At 36.2% G+C, this 19,740-nt stretch overlaps 1 pseudogene; it reads right to left on the bottom strand.

The window, feature by feature from the left end:
* Positions 1-10,641: 10,641 nt before the first annotated feature.
* LOC113229777 lies at positions 10,642-16,718 on the bottom strand (annotated as a pseudogene).
* Between the last annotated feature and the right edge of the window lie 3,022 nt (positions 16,719-19,740).

Here is a 19,740-nt window from a genome sequence, read left to right as displayed (position 1 = left end):
AGACGGTAGACAAAGTTTATTTTAGTTACTTAAAAGACGTTTTAGACAAAGTTTTGGAAACAGGTCATATATAATTATAATTGGAATTGAAGTTTTTACGATATTCATTTCGTACGCAATAAGATTCCTGAAATTAAATCATAGACGAATAAAAACGGAATAATAGTATTTTATGCAATCGTTGCAAAATGAAAATTCATAAAGTCGAGTACCGAGGTGAAACAGAACCAACATTTAAATCCAATCCACGACAACAAACATTTTGAGATATTATTTATATAAATAACTTTAATTTTAATAATTTCACAAATATAGTGACGTTAATTTGTTCAAAAACAAAATGACGCATTTAAGTACTCTTATTAATTAGCAGAAATTTCTTTTTAAAAAGAATTTTTATTTGATACTCGAAATTCTATGAACAGAACTATAATGACACTATTGAGTTCACTAGCGAGTACCATAGATAATAGAAATTTGGTTCACAACTAAAATAGCGCCTTTTTGATATGAAATTATAATATGACAATTGATCTTATATACAAAAAGGCCTATGTGTTACTAGCGTCCGCGTAGTGAAGATTTGAATCTCATTCACATGACCGACCTTACAATCAATATTCGTCGAGCAAAGAGACGAACTTGATATTTGTAAAATTGCGTCATTTTATTCAAATTTCAAGTAAAAATGTCGTCGTGCGTATTTAGAAAATGCACCAATTACCATGTTTAAGTATATAAATCACATACCACGCGTAATTTAGCAAAAATATTACGTTCTTTCTATATTTAATTTATGTTTATTTTTATAAATAACAGTTGCCAATTGAAGATAGATATAGTCATCGATTTGGTAGATGACTGATTGCATTGTAGTCGAAAAACTTATTTATACTGTATTGTTACGTAAGTGTTTATGCTATCTTACACTAAACAACCATTTCTTGCCTGTCTATGAAAAAACACAGAATTTAATTTGTGAAATCTCATTTTCTGGGACGTAACTAAAGAGTTTATGCTCTCTACGCATTTCAAAATGTTTTCCAATTTTCTTGCAATCTAACCTGAAATACGGCCCACTATCTGTTTGACAAAAGTTTCAGTGTAACTGGCACTTCAGCAAATATATCAACATTATTTTCTGATATCTTGTCAGTAATCGTCATAAGATCATATTTAGGTCGATCTTTAGGTGCTTTAGAAGCGTCCTCCCCGACGACTCCCACCGGTCTCCTGCGCTTTGCACAGCGTTATCACCGTTTAGAGCGATCTAATGAAATATTTTTATTTCTTTATGAATCATTAAAAGTCATGGAACAAAAGTTATTTCAAATAAAAATAAAAATATTTCAAAAAGTTATGATTTATGATGTCAGTGATATAGTCCTGCGAGGTTGTCGGTGCTTTACAAATAATCCTGTATAATGCCTATTATACAGGATTATTATTTATGTATGCTTTGAAAAGGCCTAAATTATAACGAACATTCAGGGAACGTTCAGAGAACAAATCTGCAGGCTGGGAATTCCACGACAATGCGGTAGGCCATAATAAATGTGAAAGCGTTTATTAAATAGTCTTTTATATTGTAAGTATCTACGTTTATATTGCAAATGTTGTGCGTAGCTGTCATAATTAGGATCAAAAATTTACTCCAAGTATAATGCATGTTAATTTTAAGCACGTTCTGTAGAAAATATCCTTAGGTGAATCGTATATTTTTGCAAAACCATCATTTAATAGTAAATACCTAAACCATTTGATCTAGCTAAACAATTTTCCTCGCAGTGACTCGCCTGAAGGTATTCTTTGCGCTCCGTGTATGTGTGCCTGTGGTATACGTTTTTAAAGCCGTGTTTAAGCCCAAGCGGCATAACCTCCAAGTCTGACGGCCGAAGCAGGACTAAAGCGGACAGGGAGGAAGCGTGTCGGCTTTGGCGAGTATGGGGGGACCGTGTGCGAATTTAGGTATTTCCTTCGTATTATTAAAACAAATACACATTTTGAAAATGTACGGAGTATACGTAATAGAAAAGATGTAGTTTTGTAATTATTCAAAAACTGGTCACCTTCCGTGAAGTATTTACGCCGTATTAAGGGTTTATTTTGTTTTTTAGAGATAACTTCGGATTTTTTTTCTATCGAGGAAACTACAAGTAAGTAATCGTGTACGATTTATAGAGTGACTTCTTAAATATCTTATACATTAATTTTATAAATAAAGCTTTAGTAATACTGTCTCGGTGCAGTCTTAACCGCTCACGCGATACATGCAGCCGTAGACGCATACCACACCTAGAGGTGCCGTGATGATTTTATACCGATTTATCGGATATCGAAGTTGTAACAGGTAAAAGAACTAATATTAATTGCTATTTCGGTAACTACTCTAGCAAACCATAAAGTTTTTAATGCCTGGGTCTGTTATTTAATAAAAAATAAACAACTTCAAAAATACGTCACGACAATCGTGTGTGTTACTGTTTGGGCTGGTGATTTCGGTGTTTATTTATTGAAAACAAACCGTAAGTTGCGTTTTTTTAAGTTTACTCTGAATATAGATGTTTATAAACTATACTTTAAGGAGTAATTTTATGGTAAACGTTAGAACCACTCAAACGAAATATTATCATATTTATCGAAGTACACCAAAAATTTCATTAGTGCTTTTTAAGTGCAGGATTTGCGTTGTATTACTGCATTTTATTTGAGATGTTTTTGTTGGTAGTACGGAGGGTATTTATTTAGCAACGCAGAATAATAATTCTTATTTATAAAAACTTGTATTTAAACTGAATTCTTTTCTAATTAGCGAAACCAAATAGCCGCCATTTTGCGGTAGGAGGAGCGCATCGCGTGAGCGGTTAAAGTCTAAACGGCTTTTTAGTCGTAGCGCCACCTGTGAGAAAGCCATGAAACTATTTTAAATATATAAATTATTTAATGTACGTAGATTGGCATACAGACACGGGTTCTAGTCCTGTCAGATCGAAAGATTTTTCTTTATATTTAATCTGTGTATTAACAATTATGATATTGTATAATTACCAACACACATAGGTATAATTATTGGTTATCCATAAATTAAGCGCCTACTACAAACAATAGTTAAAAAATCATGTATGCAATAATATATGCAGTTTTTTTACTGTCCTCTAAAGTTACTAAAAATGACAAGAGTGATGGTTTTTTATAATAACAAGTGTCGTGATGAACAAGTTGTGCGCTTGGTGGCAAGTGACACGCTTGTCCACAACAGTTGCAGTGTTCCTCAGAGCTTTAAATCATAAAGATCTGAAGAGCACTGCCACAGCGCCCGTCACCCTGAGACATAAATTGAAAAGTCCCATGTGCCTGTAATTTCACCAGCACCCTTTATCTTTTAATGTTGTTTCATAACCGACGATATAGAACAATATTACAAAAATGTTATTTGTTCAGTGTGCCATGCTCTATGCTCAAAAATGCCTCCGAAATCAATTATGTAAACTATTTTACTTTAGCTTTTGTATTTATATAAAATTTTTACTGAAATGATGTTCAATAATTTTTTGTGAAATTACTCCGCTAGTTTGTTATAATAATTCCTTCGATCTAGCCGGATTCGAACCGACGTTTCCTAGCAAACCGTGACAGACTATGCCAACTAAGCCACGGAACGAACCAGCGGACCTCACAATTTTTTCTATGTGCTTGTTGTCGGATCTTTGTATTTGGTTTTCAAGGACGTTTCATCCGTAGCGCCATTTATGAGAAATCTATGAAAGTATTTCATCACCTAGTTACGTTACCTTTACATCTACCAACCCTGGCAAAAGATGTCGCTATTAACTGTAATTAAATTTTTATTGTATTGATATTCAATTATTTTTTGTGAAATTACTCTACCAGTTTGTTATATTATTACTGCAAAGATACACTTAGTAAAATATTTATACCCAAAAGAACTATGAGTAACCAACATGCGTTATACATAGTTGTACTATTTTGCTTACGAATGTTTTGGGCCGACCGTTTGATCCCTCTATGATATGATTAGCATAAATTGCTTTTGAAACAAAAACAAGATACCGTTTGCATGAAACATAATATTTACCTATGTGATATTTTCCCATAACATTGTGCAGTAAATAGATTTGTAATCAACGTAAAACCAGGTCACGGGACTGTAGAGAAATATTAATAAGTACCATTTTAAATTTATTGAATGTCAGGCTGTTTTACTGCCATTTTTTTTTTTATTACTCCACAATTATAATTTATTAAATACAAAGATTGAACACTACGAAAAATTCCTTCGATCCGGCTGGATTCGAAGCAACAATCGATTGAAAGCTCTAATCAGATTTAGTATTCATACAACTCAATTCCAGCAGCGTAGAGAATAATACGAGTATTCAATCTAAAGATTTATTATTGTAGTAGTCTTAGATATTGTTTTAGCATGTTCAAAGAGGAGAGCATCTATAGAATAATTCATGCCTACTCTCTACATCATAATAAAATCATGTCCACTTCCGTTTGGATCAATATCGCTACGTTATCTTTGAATATCACGACGTTTATTTTAAGTTAGCAGAAACACTTTGTTGGTTTCGTCAATGAAATTTTACATTCATAAGTTTCATTATCATCATTTCGCACGTTGTATTCTCCGTCGGTTTTAAGTCGGTTAAAAAATATTGTATTAAATACAAGAAGTGTAAAGTGATTCAAGATGTGGATGTAAAGATATAAAGACAGTAATATCATACACGTACGAACATCGAGCATATAATATACTCGACGTGTACGAAGTATGGCAACATTTGCTATATTGCAATAACGGTCGCCAAATTTTGGCAAGAAATAGCATTGGTATAAGTTCCAGACGCCATATGTCACATAGAAGATAAGGATATAATACAGGAATACGGTACATTACGTAACAAAAAGCAAGTGGTTACTGATAATGAAAAACACGTTAACACAAAAGTATATATAAGTATATATTAATAAATAAATAAATAACGCACATTCATAGCCCCGCGCTAGGAAAACCCTGTATCGCGGGTGCCATGGACACACACATAGAACACCACAAATTACACCCAAACTTATGAGAGAAATAAATGTAGGCCATACAAATATTTCTCCCAGCCCGTAAATCGAACCCGGGACTTCTGCGTTTCAGACAAGTATGGTAACCATTCGGCCATTACGGCAGTTGATAACTTGTTTATGTTACAAACTTTATTATTATATTTGATTAATAAATATTGTATATACAAAAATGAAAACCGAATTATAACACATATAACAACTTGTTAATCAGAATCTCAAAGTTCTACGAGCAAGTGATAAAAGTGAAAAAGTAGTGTTTCTTTCATAATAATTCCACCTTCTTATCACCCTTTCTCTGGTTCATGGCCACTTACTCTTGAAATTTTGAATCGTTCTCTAATTCTTTTGCGTCGTCACAGACTTAGCATTACAATATAGATTTTTATGTGTTAAAGCAGTAAATTACAATGATGAATTAGTCGTTGGTACACCACCACTGTCACTAAATCTTAAGTCACTAAATCTTATTTGAATAAATCATGACAGCGAATAACTTACTTATTAAAGTCGAATGTTCACTTGGCATTTGGAGGACGATGAGTCATCTGTTTTAGTTAATGTCTGAGTCTCACGGTGCTTTTCTATTTAAAATCATAACAGAATGAAAATAATGTGACATTTGAATTCGCTCACTGCACATGCGAACAAATCAAGAACAAATACAGTACCCGGGTCACTGATGATTTATTTTGGGGGATATTTCTCCTGCGGTGCAGTACGGTGGAAGGACGCGGCTGCCGCCGTCATTTCACATAAACTCAGACACGTATAAACCATCCTACATAAGTGGATTACAAATTCACCGAGATATACTCTCAGTACGTACGAGGCCAATGTTGAACGTTCACATTGTTAAACCCAACCACCCAAAGTGAACAGACTTGATAATTCAGGGGCTTAGTAAACTACATTAAATACTTATTGATAAAATAATCTGTCTTTTAAATATTTTCCCTGACAATAATAGGTGGACTAAACAATAATAGAATAAATAAAATTAAATTGTTTTATTTTTAATAAGCTGTTCAAATTACTGAACGTTTAATAAAAGTAAAATATTGCACACACTCACAGACCCGCACTAGGGAAACCCTGAGTCGCGGGCATCGCGGGTGCCATAGACACACACATAGAGACAAACGAAAAGCTGCCTCTGTGGCCGAACGGAGAGCGGTGTAACTGCCACGCAGAGGTCTCAGGTTCGATTCCCGGGCTTTAATACTTGTATGACCTACATTTATTTATCTCGTGAGTTTGGGTGTAGTTTGTATTGTCTTTATGTGTGTCATTGGAACCCGCGACACAGGGTTTCTCTAGTGCGGGGCTATGTTGAGTGTGTGCGTTATTATTATTAAATTACACCCAAATCTTACTCACGGAAGATATAAATGTAAGTCATACAAATATTTCTCCCGGCCCGATAATTGAACCCGGGACTTCTACATGGCAGATCAACATGATAGCCGTCGGGACACAGATGCAGTTATTGAGAATTGTTATCGCACATGAAACCAAATAGTGTTGTAACTCAAAATTGTGGAAATGAGAAAATACGATTTGAAAAGAAAACAATACTGAATCAATCTTATTGTGAATAATGTGATTATTTTCATTTATACATCTATGTAATATTAGATATCTATTTATAAATGAGAATATATTATATTTGTTGGTTTCATTTAGTAATTTTTTGAACTGTATTTGGTTTCATGTGGCATATGTCGTACTGTTTTACATAATATTAGTAAACGAAATATTGGAAGCAGCGTCTGTGCTAATTTTATAAATTTTTGACTGTGGTACTTTACTGAAATACAGTTGTACGTAGAAAAGTTTACATCGACAAAAACGTTTATCAAAACGTAGCTGTTGGTGTTGATGGCATAGAAATAATTTAAATATCCAATCTATATTCTTTGTTAGTAAATATTGCAATACCTATTTCTGCCGCCAAGCAGTAATGTGGGCATTATTGCGTTCCGGTTTTGAAGGATAAAGAAACAGCCCCATGGGACTTGTCAACTTCAATTCTCAGAGTGAAGGGCGCAACAGTAGTTCCCCTCAGGTCGTCGCGATTCAAAGCTCTGAGTATTACTGCATGTATTTTGGATAGGCGAATTGAGGGTACGGTACGGTACAGAGTACAGAGCTAGCGAATGCGCCGCGAACTCGCTGCGGACGTGCTGCATGCGCCCTGCATGTGCGCTGCACACGTGCTGCATGCGTGCAGTTAAATAAATCTTAATACATGTGGCGCGCGAAAGGCACGCGAACAGGCCACACAACGTAAAGCACCTGTGCAGCACGTGAGCCTTTCGCAAACAGGCGTATTTGCGGCGCATTCACCAGATCAGTACGCACACTGTTATCTTACACCAGCATGATTGTTCGTCCCTTCACTTGATAACTTAAAAAAAACTAAAACGAGTCTGGTCACTGATTCACGTGGGAAAAATACACATTTTCGTTTTTCTGGTTTGAAATGTTTTGAAGAACTTGGACTTATTTTGCAATGGTGAATGTGTGTGACCGGTCGAAGGCTATCGCTAGTTGACGTGGACATAATATACTTTGAATCGTTAGAAGGTAACGCCAGTGTTTGTCCATATAGAGTACGACGCGTGTTTAAATGGTAGTGCCAGTAGCTGTTAACTTTTCAAGGTCAGTATCTCTTTTCCAACAATTGAAATTATCAGGATTTTTATTTAAAAACCTATAAGTAGTGTGAGTGAAAATAAAAATCGAAATAAAATAAGCGAGAGCAAAATATTATACCCTGTCAATCTTTAGATGCGAGAGGAAGGATGGATGGTAAAATAATAAAATGTGTTATATGATGGATGATTTATAGGTACGAGTATGTCAGAAATCAAGTAAATGGAAGCTCGCAGACCCCGCCTAGACAATTGAGAAATTTATTTATTTACAAATTTATTATTCTAACTACGCGTGAATGTAACTTATTGAAAATTAATTACATTTTTAGAGTTACATTGCTATTATCAAATAATGGTAATGGTTCTATGTTGGTATGATGGTAAATGACTATCATACTTCATACATCACATATCTTTATGTTTTAGAACAGATGGAAATAATTGGGTACAATAACTGGGGTTGTATTAAATGAACAATTGAATTTTGCATCATCACCTTTATTACGAGTATTGTCGGGTTTCAACAATAGCAACACTGGGGGTAGCGGGGTATAAATACACCAACCGTTTTGAACGAGCTCACTTTCTCTTATAGCACGCCCCTCTGGCGGAAGTCTTCAGTAGCGCCCTGAGCCAAGGTCCGCGCCCACTTGGGCGCCTTCAAGCCCGCTACTTAGCTTTAAGCGGCTAACTGCAAAGTGTCCTTCAAAAAAAAAACGAACTCACTCTTCGGCCGAGTGTCGAGCAGTCAACAGCCCCTGAGGATGCCTCGTGGAGAGGCGAAACACGTGTCGGGTATATTTTTGGTGGTGGTTTGTGGCTGTAGTTGCGCATGTGGTATTTATTTTATTAATTTTATGCGTAGGGAGGGTGTGATAATTAACTACATAAAAAATTTTCAACACAAGCAACTATTTTGCACGATTTAACCTTCACTGGGTTGGCGGAGTAGCAAATTAATTAGCTTCATTATATTAACATGGACTTCCGCAAAGTAACGCCTTAATCTATTAATTATTTACACTCATGTTTAATATTGAGTACGGTACGAATTTTTAGGGCATCTCCCGCCTATACATTTCTTCAGCAGTTTCGTGTCACTTATTTACGACAATGTTATTGACAATATTGGCAATGGTGGCAATGTTGTTTAAATGTTTTAGTTGCAGGTAGAACTCCTTGTGAAAGAGTTCGTCCATGGTAGTACTGCCACCTTGCTTATTTCTGCCGCCAAGCAGTAATGTCAGCATTACTATGTTCCGGTTTTGAAGGGTAAGGGTGCTGGTGAAATTACAGGCACATGGGACTTGTCTACTTATGTCTTAGGGTGAAGGGCGCAGTAACAGTGCCCCTCAGGTCTCTGTGATTTAAAGCTCTGACTGGCACTGCAAATGTTATGGACAGGCGTGCAGCTTACCATCAGGCGCACGACTTGTTCGTTCCGTCACTAGGTATTATATAAAAAAACCTATACAATTCATAAAATAGGCATGTACTATACGGTATATAGGGTTATTTCAGGGTTCTGTAAAATACTAACAACCCCACAAGACTACACCACAAGCATCGTAAATAGCAACTTTTGTTCCATTACTTTTAACAAAACATGATTTTACCAAAAATAAACTTTTAAGTTTTTGTTGTACAACTTAACACTTTTTAGATCTGTAATTGGTATAAGTTCAAACATTCAAGCATCCTCCCCGTCGACCCCCGTTTTCTTTTGTTACCGCACAGGGTTATCACTGTTTAGAGTTGATTTAAATATGTTTATTTTTCTATGAAAGTAAAATCTGACAAATATATTAAAAGTCATAGAACAAAAATTGTTGTTTATAGTGTTAATAATATCGTCCTGGGAGTAGTATTTTACAAATAACCCTGTATAAAATATGTTAAAATCTGAAACCGGAGTACAGAAAAAAGTTAGAAGCATTATGTTGTCGAATAATGGAAATTTAAATTGAAGATGGGAATGAAAACAAACAAACAAACAACAAGAAATGAAATCCGTTCGACAATGTTTTGTTTTCTTTTTCTTTCTCACACAAAACAACACCAAAATCAGAGCCTAACGAATAATGATCAACAGCTGTGTGTACTGCAGTAAGCCAAATTTGGTCGTGACTCGGTACGGATTATTCTCAGAAGAAAAACCCGTTGCAAAAGTATTCCAGTTGCGATGCATAAAGAGCAAAAAAAGTGATAGTTTGTGTAGTGTTCCCATGTGAGTGTTACGTAGATAATTATATGCTCCGATGTCCACCACTGTCTTATAATTTAAATTGAAGTCTCAAAAGTTACCCATATGTATACTTTCATACATTGTTCAATGGTTTCCGATATATAAATATCGGAGGCAGTTATCACTTTAAACGTAATGTAACAGAACTCGATTTATTGTTTACGTAATGAGCTTTTGGCGTATCGCAAAACAGGGAGTTGTGAAGAGGACCTGGAGGTAGGCTTTTGCCTAGCAGTGAGACAGCATACACCTGTAATAATAATAATATATGTGCTTTACAAAAAGATAAATCTTAGCTAATATTATCACGCAAATTACGAAGGCTTAAAAAAACCAAAAAGATTATAAAAAACTAGAATTCAATTGAAATTATTCCTAAGCTAAATTACAAGTGTTTGTGTTCGATGTTGAAATCACAATACCAAAAAATAAAATATAATTAATAATGCATTTTATAAACTAGGTTACACGGGTGTATTGATATTGGTGTATATATATATATGTATATATTGGTATCGATATTGCTAATGCGGAGCCTGATCGCTGCGCGCTGGAATTGATGTTGAAATATCCTAATGCAATCTCAGCTTTTTACTTAGGGTTGGTGTATGTAACACTTCACCCTAAGAACGGCAACTATTTGAGAATCTTGAGAGCAAAAGTGGCTGGAGTACTTTTACATGTTTCCGATTTTCCAGGAACTGCATAGTTCGGTTCAGACTCCTCCTTTTTTATCTCGGGCCTTTCTGTGTACCTTCTTAGGTAACAACGTCGTACAAGTATGAGAACGGCCAGTGCAAGTGCGCTTAATAACACTCCATAGAATGGTATCATAGTGTGGTAAATTGTATCGGAAGGTAGCATCAAATGTACAGTAGGGTGCAACATGATTTTTTCTTGTATCTTATGAAGTCCTTTGAGATTAATAGAGTTCAGTTTGCCGTGAGGTTGTGAATTCTGTGTCGCAGAATCCATGGAAATTTTCATTATCTTCATTGGTTGGCCTTCGACTTGGGCATTGATGTTTTTGGTAGTGAATTCATCTGTACGTAATAGACAATTCACAGGAACAGTAGCTAGGAAGCTGCCTCTTATGATGTTGAAATCTTCACGTCCACATATGGTACGTACATTGGTGAGTCGCGGAAAGGAGAGAGACGTATAGTATTTCGTCCAGTTTCTCTACGGCTTCCTTCAATAGGCTGATTGTAGTCGTCTTGCAGGTTGTATCTACAGATTGATTAGTTAATATGTTCTGGATACAGTCAGCTTGCGTTCGGACTTGGTTGTTCATCTTCTCTTCGCAGATAAACCAGTTAGTGGGCTTCGGATATTCTGTCTCTATGTACATGAATGCTTTCCTGCTGGTTGCTATTAAATGATATGGAGGAATAATTGATTGGTTTAACTTATTGGGAAGGATGGACAATCTATACAACTCATACCTATCATTATCTACTATTGGAAATTTGAATGTTAAACCTAAGCCATCTACAAGACCTCTCCTGTTGCGTTTAGGTTCTAAACTACTTATGATTTATGATTTTTTTAAGTTTATGGGAAAGATATTCAATCTGTAATTCATACAAGTATCATTCGGTAGTCTAGTTTTAAAGTCTGTAAGGTCGTTTTGTAGGGTCGTTATTTTATCCTCAATATTGTCAAGTTGGATGTATTGTAAAAATATATGGTAGTGTGTTACAAGTCTAGTCGGTCCCAGTCTAATAGGGAGTAGTCCAGGTCTGTCGTCCAGACTTTCAAGTCTTATCTCTTGTGCCGTCATTGGCGATAGGGCGACCAGGGTTAGAACGATTCTGTAACAATTTAGCCGATTTAGGTACTCTCTTTAATCGAGATTTAGCTACAGGGCCGCGTTTTTTGGTCGTGTAAATGTGAATAGGTAAGTCTGCTAGGACTGTATCTAGAGTGTAGCGGGGTGCGAACTTTTGGCGGCTAGCAAAAGGGTTGTTAATGAACACCTGCTGTTGGGGTTCATATTCAACCTCAGACCCGCGGTCTTTATTACGATTTTCAATTAGGGTGGTACGGTCAGCTAGCGATGATTCATTTATTATTTGATAAACGGTTTTCATTTGGTCTCTGTGGTTTTGTAAATATTGTTGCAGTAGGTGTTTGGTCAAGTCAATGTCAGTAGGGTCTCGTGGTTCGAGATGTCCGTTAATTATGTCGTACGGTCGGTATTTTGTAAAACTATGTACTAAACTGTTATAAGCTAAAATGGCATATGACATAAGGTTTATTATAGGCTCATTTTTTGCTGTAATTTTAATAAACGTAGATGTTCTATTATAGTGGAATGGAATCTTTCGATATTGCCATTGTCATTGGGTGAATGAGGTAAAGTTCTATGATGTTGTATTTTATGTAGCTGGGTAAATTCGGTAAATAATTGGTTTGTGAATTCCGTTCCATTGTCAGTCACTAACGTTAATGGAAGACCATGGTGAATACAAAAATGCAATAAGCTTTGAATGATGCTAAGAACTGTACCGTCACGGAGATAGTAGACTTGAGCGTACTTTGAAAAAACGTCTATTATAGTTAAATATTTTTCATTTTGTGCGGTAAATAGGTCTAGATGGACTATTTCAAATGGTTTCGTTGCAGGAGGTACAATATTGAACCATTGTTTGATAGGGGTTCGGTCATATTTGACCTGACCACACATGGTGCATTCGCTTATCAATTTAGTAATCTGTCCCCTCATCTTAGGCTAAAAATATCTTTTAGAAAGACTTAGGAAACATTTATACCACGGTGATTGGTTTTTCCATCATGGTAGTACTTAATAATGTCCTGCTATCGTAAATATTCCTTTACGTTTTCGACTTCGGTTTTTGCTAATACAAGATTCATAGCTGAACTTTTAAAGTGATTTTGAATTATTGGTATGATGTCATACATTCCGAGAGGTGGAATTATCAAGAAGGCAGTCTTTACTTTAGGGTTTACGTACTCTTTGATGGTTTTCACTATATCATCTCGCAAGTTATTTTCAGAAATCTATACGGAAGTCCGCGTGTGGGTCTCGAATGGATTTGTCACAGTTGATCTGCGTTTTAAGTCACTTACAATAGTCATAACAATTTGTCTATGGAATTTATTTAAGCGCTCATCCGTAACAGGATTTTCAAGGATTTGGTGCTCTAGGCTAGTATGAACTATTTCTGTACTTAAGTTATTAGCAATGCATGGTGGTTTTTTGAGGGGTTGGCTACGATAGAGCTTATTTCCTCATTATGTATTTCAACTCAGGAGAGGGCGTCGTTTGTATTGTTTTTGCCTTTTTTTATAAATGACTGTAAAGTCATACTCACTAAGTTTTAATCTATATATAGTTTTAATCTAAGAGTTAATCTGGAGTTAGGCTCCTTTAGATTCATTACTCATTGTAGGGGTTTGTGGTCTGTGAGTACCTTAAATTTGCGACCAAATAGGTAAGGTCGGAAATATTTAGTGGCCCATACAATTGCTAACAACTCTTTCTCTATGGTACTGTAGTTGCATTCACTGTCATTCAGAGTTCTGGAGGCATAGTACACAGGCTTATCTGATCCTACGGGTCCTTGTAAGAGTATGGCTCCTATGGCCACATTAGAAGCGTCTGTCGTTTTAAGGAATTTCCTATGGAAATCTGGAAACTGTAATATCGGGTCGTTAGTCAATAGAGTTTTCCAATTCTCAAAATACTTAATGTATTCATTATCTAATGTAACTTTCTTTTCTTTTTTAAAACATCGAGTTAATGGTCTAATGAGATTAGCAAAATCGGGGATAAATTTTCTATAGTATCCTACAAGGCCTAGGAATTGCTTAATTTCCGTAGAGCTTTTAGGAATAGGGTACTTCATTATGGCTGCTACTTTGTCGGGGTTCGTTTTAATACCGTCTCTGCCGATCACATGGCCAAGATACGCAGTCTCCAATATTAAAAATTCGGACTTGTCCATTTGAATTTTAAAATTGGATTCTCGGAGTCTAGTAAAATCTTTTTCCAGGTTGACCATATATTCCTGTAGCGAGATACTAAACACGATAATATCGTCAAAATGTAATAGACAAACTTTATTTTGTAGAACTCTAAGCACATTATCCATGACGCGTTGAAATGTAGATGGTGAATATTTTTAAACCCATGGGCATTCTAAGGAACTCAAAGTGCCCATGTTTAACGTTGAAAACGATCTTGGGAACGTCTTCAGGATTCATTTCCACCTGGTAAAAACCACTGGCCAGGTCTAGCGTAGTGAAATATTGGCAGTTGCCAAGTTTGTCTAATACATATGCTATGTTTGGGATAGGGTATTTATCATCTATAGTTTTTTCATTTACTTTTCTAAAATCTTCTACAAGGCGCCACTTGACTTTGCCAGAGGCGTCAGCTTTCTTAGGTACAATCCAGATGGGTGAACTCCGTGCAGATTCCGAAAGACGAATAATACCATGTTCCAGCATTTTTGTTATTTTCTGCTTAACTTCCTCTCTATGAATAAACGGGTGTCTGTAACTTTTAATGTAAATAGGGATTTCATCAACAGTTCGAATATGGTGTTTAATTTTGTTCGTAAAACTAAGGGCTTCTCCTTCAATATAAAATACATCAGCATACCGTGCACATAAATTCTCTAGATTTGCCCGCTCTTCCGCATTAAGGTGTACGGTACGTAAGCGCGATAGAACATCATCGGCTCGCAAGTATGGTTGTCCGGTGCGCGTGCACTCGTTATTATATATTTCGGCCGTGACGGGTCGGTCCATGGAAAATATAATGTCGTGAGGCGACGGATTCGAAATCGCTACTAAACCACGGTTCATATTTACAGAAGTTAAACATTCACCTATTACACAATTTGAAATTGTTTGCTCGGAAATAAATGCATCTCCTTCGTGTAGGTTAATTGGAATTGGAACTAGTTTTGCAGTATTTGCTGGGATTAATTCTTCATAAAAGTTAACATTGCGCGAGTATTACATTTGTATAATATTAGTCGTTTTGGAAGTAATAAGGACCTTATTCTTAAGATCTATTTTTGCTTCCCATTTCTCTAATAAATCCAACCGGATCAAACCATCGAAATAGTTATGAAATTTATACATAAATAATTTAATATCAAACAAGGTATATTAATAGAGTAGTTTTCTCGCGTGGTGGCGTGTACATTGGTAACTTTGAACGGGTCTACATAAGGGTGTATATGAGGGTAATGATTTTGAACTACATCGGAGTTGATGAAAGACTGGTTTGCTCCAGTATCAATAAGAAGCTTCTTCTTAAATGGAAGGTGTCTTTGCGTTTGAAGATTAACTTCTATTTTGGCTTTTTTGTAGAGTGTACTAGTGAAAAATCCTGCGCGGGGTTATTGCAAATAGAGGGATAAGTTTGATTAAGTTCATAGTAGTTGTCGTCTATGGATTCAGTCAAATTATGCGCTTGGTAGTCACTGTCGTAAGTCGTAACATTGTAGTCATTATAATCGGAATTCTCGGGATAATAATAGTAAGTTTCAGGGTCAGAGCAAAATTCAGGATAGTAATTATAGTTATTATAACCAGAACACTCATTCAAATTTAATTCACGGGATTTGAAGATAATAACTGGGTGGTGGGTTGCCTGATTTCATCCAATTATGACCATTATAGAAACTATTAGGCATTGATTGTCTTGATTAAAAATTACTTACGCCACTCATAGGCTTAGAGCCTGAACTAAAGGGTTGATTTTTAGGTGGTATTTTAAAAACAGCGCTTTGAGGGTTATAGTTTGGTGGCAGGGCGCAGAACATCTGTTGAGTGCGAGATCCCACCTTGAAGAGAAGAAGAGATTTGAAAATTTGAAGTATTTGGTTTCCGGGGTTATTGAAGAAGTGGTGGACGCTGAAAAGGTACATTCATAGTCATAGGCATTGGTGCAGGTAGAGCGAACGGTTTTTGTACTGCGGCATGAACAGGGGTGCTGATTGAATATTTTTATTTGAGTTGAATTTCCATTCTGACGTATTGTCGATTCTCTGTTGCATGTACATAATGTTCGTCTCTTCTTGCACAAATTGCAAAGTTTATTCCCTTGCGTGGCAACAGACAGGTCATTGTAAAGGACTGTTTCGTCTCTGTGATCCGAAAAGTTATTTATTAAAGAGTTTCTTATGCCAAGCCAGCTGTCTGGAACGCCATTTCAATTTATTGTTCGTGCGGCTGATCCAGTAATTTTTTTCAATATGCCGATAATTAAGCAAAGATTAGATAGCTCATTGCCCGGTGGATTTCTGAGATAAGCTGCACAAATCTGATCACAGAGAATAATAAATCGTGTGAGAACATTCGGGTTCCCATCAAAATCTGGTACAGGTCTTAATATTTTGAAAATTGTTTCAGGATCTCCTGGTGGAGGATTTTCCATTTCAATTCCTTCTAAAACTATTTCTATATTCCTTAAATTATCTAGTGCCTGCCTTCGTGAATTCCTACTCGATGTAGAAAGTTTGAAAGGATTAAATTTACATTAAAAGGAAACTGAGGACATTAAAGATTAAAAAGAACAAGCAACACAGGATCATTCAATGCACTTGTTTGACTTACATATATATCATTCTGATTCTCTGCGAATCAATGTCTGGATTCTTCGTTCTCCCAGCCGCTGACCTCAGGTCCTTTTCAGGATACTCGAAAGGCGACGCGATCGCTTGCGGCGGCATCGATGTGGTGGTACAAATCGATGTTAGAAATGTCCTACGTTAATCTATTCAAGTATCCTACCGACTGCGCCAATTACGAAGGCTGCGGCCGGAGGACTTAAAAAACCAAAAAGATTTTAAAAAACTACAATTTCATTGAAATTCCTAAGCTAAATTACAAGTGTTTGCGTTCGATGTTAGAATCACAATGCCAAAAAATAAAATATAATTAATAATGCATTTTATAAACTAGGTTACACGAGTTTCAGTATTGCTGATGCGGCGCCTGATCGCTGCTGTGCTGGTGCTGGAATCGATGTTGAAATATCCCAATGCATTCAGCTTTTTACTTAGGGTTGGTATGTGTAACACGCATACGCTTTCTAATTATTAGAGAAACGAATTACTAAGCTATCTACGAATCGCATTAACTAGAGTAGTTTCTTTGTTTACAAATGTCACGTCAATTTGATAGCTCAAACTGGGTAAGGTCGCCGAGAGGATGGCGCTGGTGTAGTTTGAATCTGTTCAGTTTAATTGTCGTCTGACGTGGTCCTATGACGTGATGGTCGATGGCAGGGTTGCTTTATGAACATAAAGAGTGAAGTTGATGGTCTTTCTGTGTCTGGCTTTTTGTGTGAGATACTTGAAAAGTGAACTTCCGAGCGCGGCAGTTCACACTGAACTTGCCGCGTGACTTTTAAAATTCATTTTAACCTGATCCATCTTTTGTACTTTGGAACTAATTATTCTGAAAAGTGGATAAACGCATTAATTGCAATCAACTGACGGTATTATTTTACCTCCGCCTTAACGAATTGATAAAATAAGTTCCAGTTTTGCACATGGGATTATCGACTTATGTCTCGGAGCGACAGATGCAGTGGCAGTGGCACTCAGATCCAAAGATGTGATGGTCTTAAGTTCTAATTGGCATCATGACTATTATGGGTAGGCGTGTCGCTTACCGCCAAGCGAACGACTTGATATCATGACGACATATATAATATCTTGTACTTTCTCCAACTATTTCATCATCAACTTACACGCATCTACTGCTAAACATAAGCCTCCTCCAGGCACACTAGTCCTGTACCGCCCGCATCCAGCCGCTGCAGGTTTTTCTCAGCGCGTTCGTCCATGTTGCTGCAGGGCGGTCTACACTACATTTGCCTTGACGTTGTCGCCAGTCTAGAACAAGTCTGCTCCACTGTCCATTAGCCCTCCTGCAGACAAATCCGGCCCACTGCCACTTAAGCTTACTGATTTTGCGAGTCGTCATCTTATTTCTCTGACTTATGACTACACAGGAATTCGGTCCATTAGAGAAATCCCAAGCAATAATCAGATTATAGCCTCTTTATTTATATATACATTTGTATGTATTATTATTTTTTAATAAATGAAAGGTTAGAATCTGAAATAGATAAAACGACAATAATACCATTTTTACCATTTCCGGAGTAATCTAACTATGGTACTTTCATTTGATCTGAAATTTACGGTTGTGTAACTTCATTTCCTACAGATTTCCCAAGTAGGTAGTGGGCGTTAAACGGTTGTTTCTACTTACCAACGTTTCCTCTTGTTTTGTTTTTCGCAGTAAATGTGTAATGAAAAGCTTTTGTTTCCCCATAATACGAAGGACCACTATAATTAACTGAAACTTTTTCGAAGACACGAAAGTACATTTCCATACCTAGAGTAGTATACCAAAATGTATACAAGAGCTGTTTTTTTATGCAATTTTTATGACCTTCTTCCTTATTAATAGTTGCAGCGAATTTTGATGAACGATGTTGTATGAAAACTATATAAAAAATTATGTATACCTACTGGACGTTGTCGCTAAAACATTTATATATATTTTCTTCTCATATTTAATACGTACTAAGATTTGTTGTCTTAAATTAAAAATATACGAAAAGAAACTTATTAAAGTTCAGAAGTCTTCTTTAGAATGAGGTAAGTTTGCACACATCCAAACTAAGCCTGTTTTAGTATGGACTAGTATGGACTAGATATATACGCCGCGCCATTTTTTTTTAAATGAAATGTCAGCTTTTCGTTACTTAATTAATATATTTAATTACAATATTTGCTTACGATTCATATGAATTACATTCCTGTCTACGTACATCAAACTCATACTAGATTTAAATTATGTGCATTTATTTTATTATTTAGTTATGTGATTATTTATTACAAACATTCTTTAAGGAGATTATTTTTAACAATAGTACTTACACACTTGGTAAATGACAAGGCTATAAATAAAACCTTAAAAGGTAACACAAAAGCCGATTTAAACAATGTTCTATGGAGTGTTTTTTAAACATGTGCCACGCCGCTCACGCCGTCGTTTGCGATTTCACGATTGGAGTACATGTCTAATATGGACTATAATTGTCACCATGCTTCTGTATCGGTTTCATACCATACCATGTTTTTGCGCGTGTACAACATATGCAATCCCAGGGGAAAACTTTTGTTCCATTCATATTAATTTATAACTCGAGCTTAGATTTGGAGGTGAGGTGCGGGGAGTCGCCATTCGCGTCCCGCAATCCGCGCGTTGTAAATTAATACGTGAGGCGCACTACAAGTTTCCGGAATTAATAAGAAAAAAATACTATAAATGGTCAGAAATGCATTTTTTCATTCGAATGAACCAATTTTGAAAACATTTTTGCCACTCCTCAGTGACAATCTCTGAAACATATTTTTCATACACTTTCACAGCCTCTTCAGGTGATGAAAATCGTTGACCGCGTAACTTTTTATTTGTCTGTCCGTGTGAGAACTGGTATTTTTTTTAAATAAAATGTAAGTGCGCACTTGACCTCAATCTCACTTGATGGAAAGTGACGATGAGGTCGACAATGGAGCATACACACCTAAATAATGCCCATTCACTCTGGCCTTGAAAAGGCACAAGTATATAACGTTCAGGGAACAAATCTGCAGGCAGGGAATTCCACTCCATAGCCGTTCGCCATATAAATGTGGAAGCATAACGCTTCGTGCGAATCTTTGGAATATC

Source organism: Hyposmocoma kahamanoa, unplaced genomic scaffold, assembly GCF_003589595.1.
Source record: "Hyposmocoma kahamanoa isolate Upper Pololo Valley unplaced genomic scaffold, ASM358959v1 62, whole genome shotgun sequence".
Classification (NCBI taxonomy): domain Eukaryota; kingdom Metazoa; phylum Arthropoda; class Insecta; order Lepidoptera; family Cosmopterigidae; genus Hyposmocoma; species Hyposmocoma kahamanoa.
The sequence above is the reverse complement of the archived record's forward strand: the minus strand, read 5'-3'. Positions and strand labels throughout refer to the sequence as shown.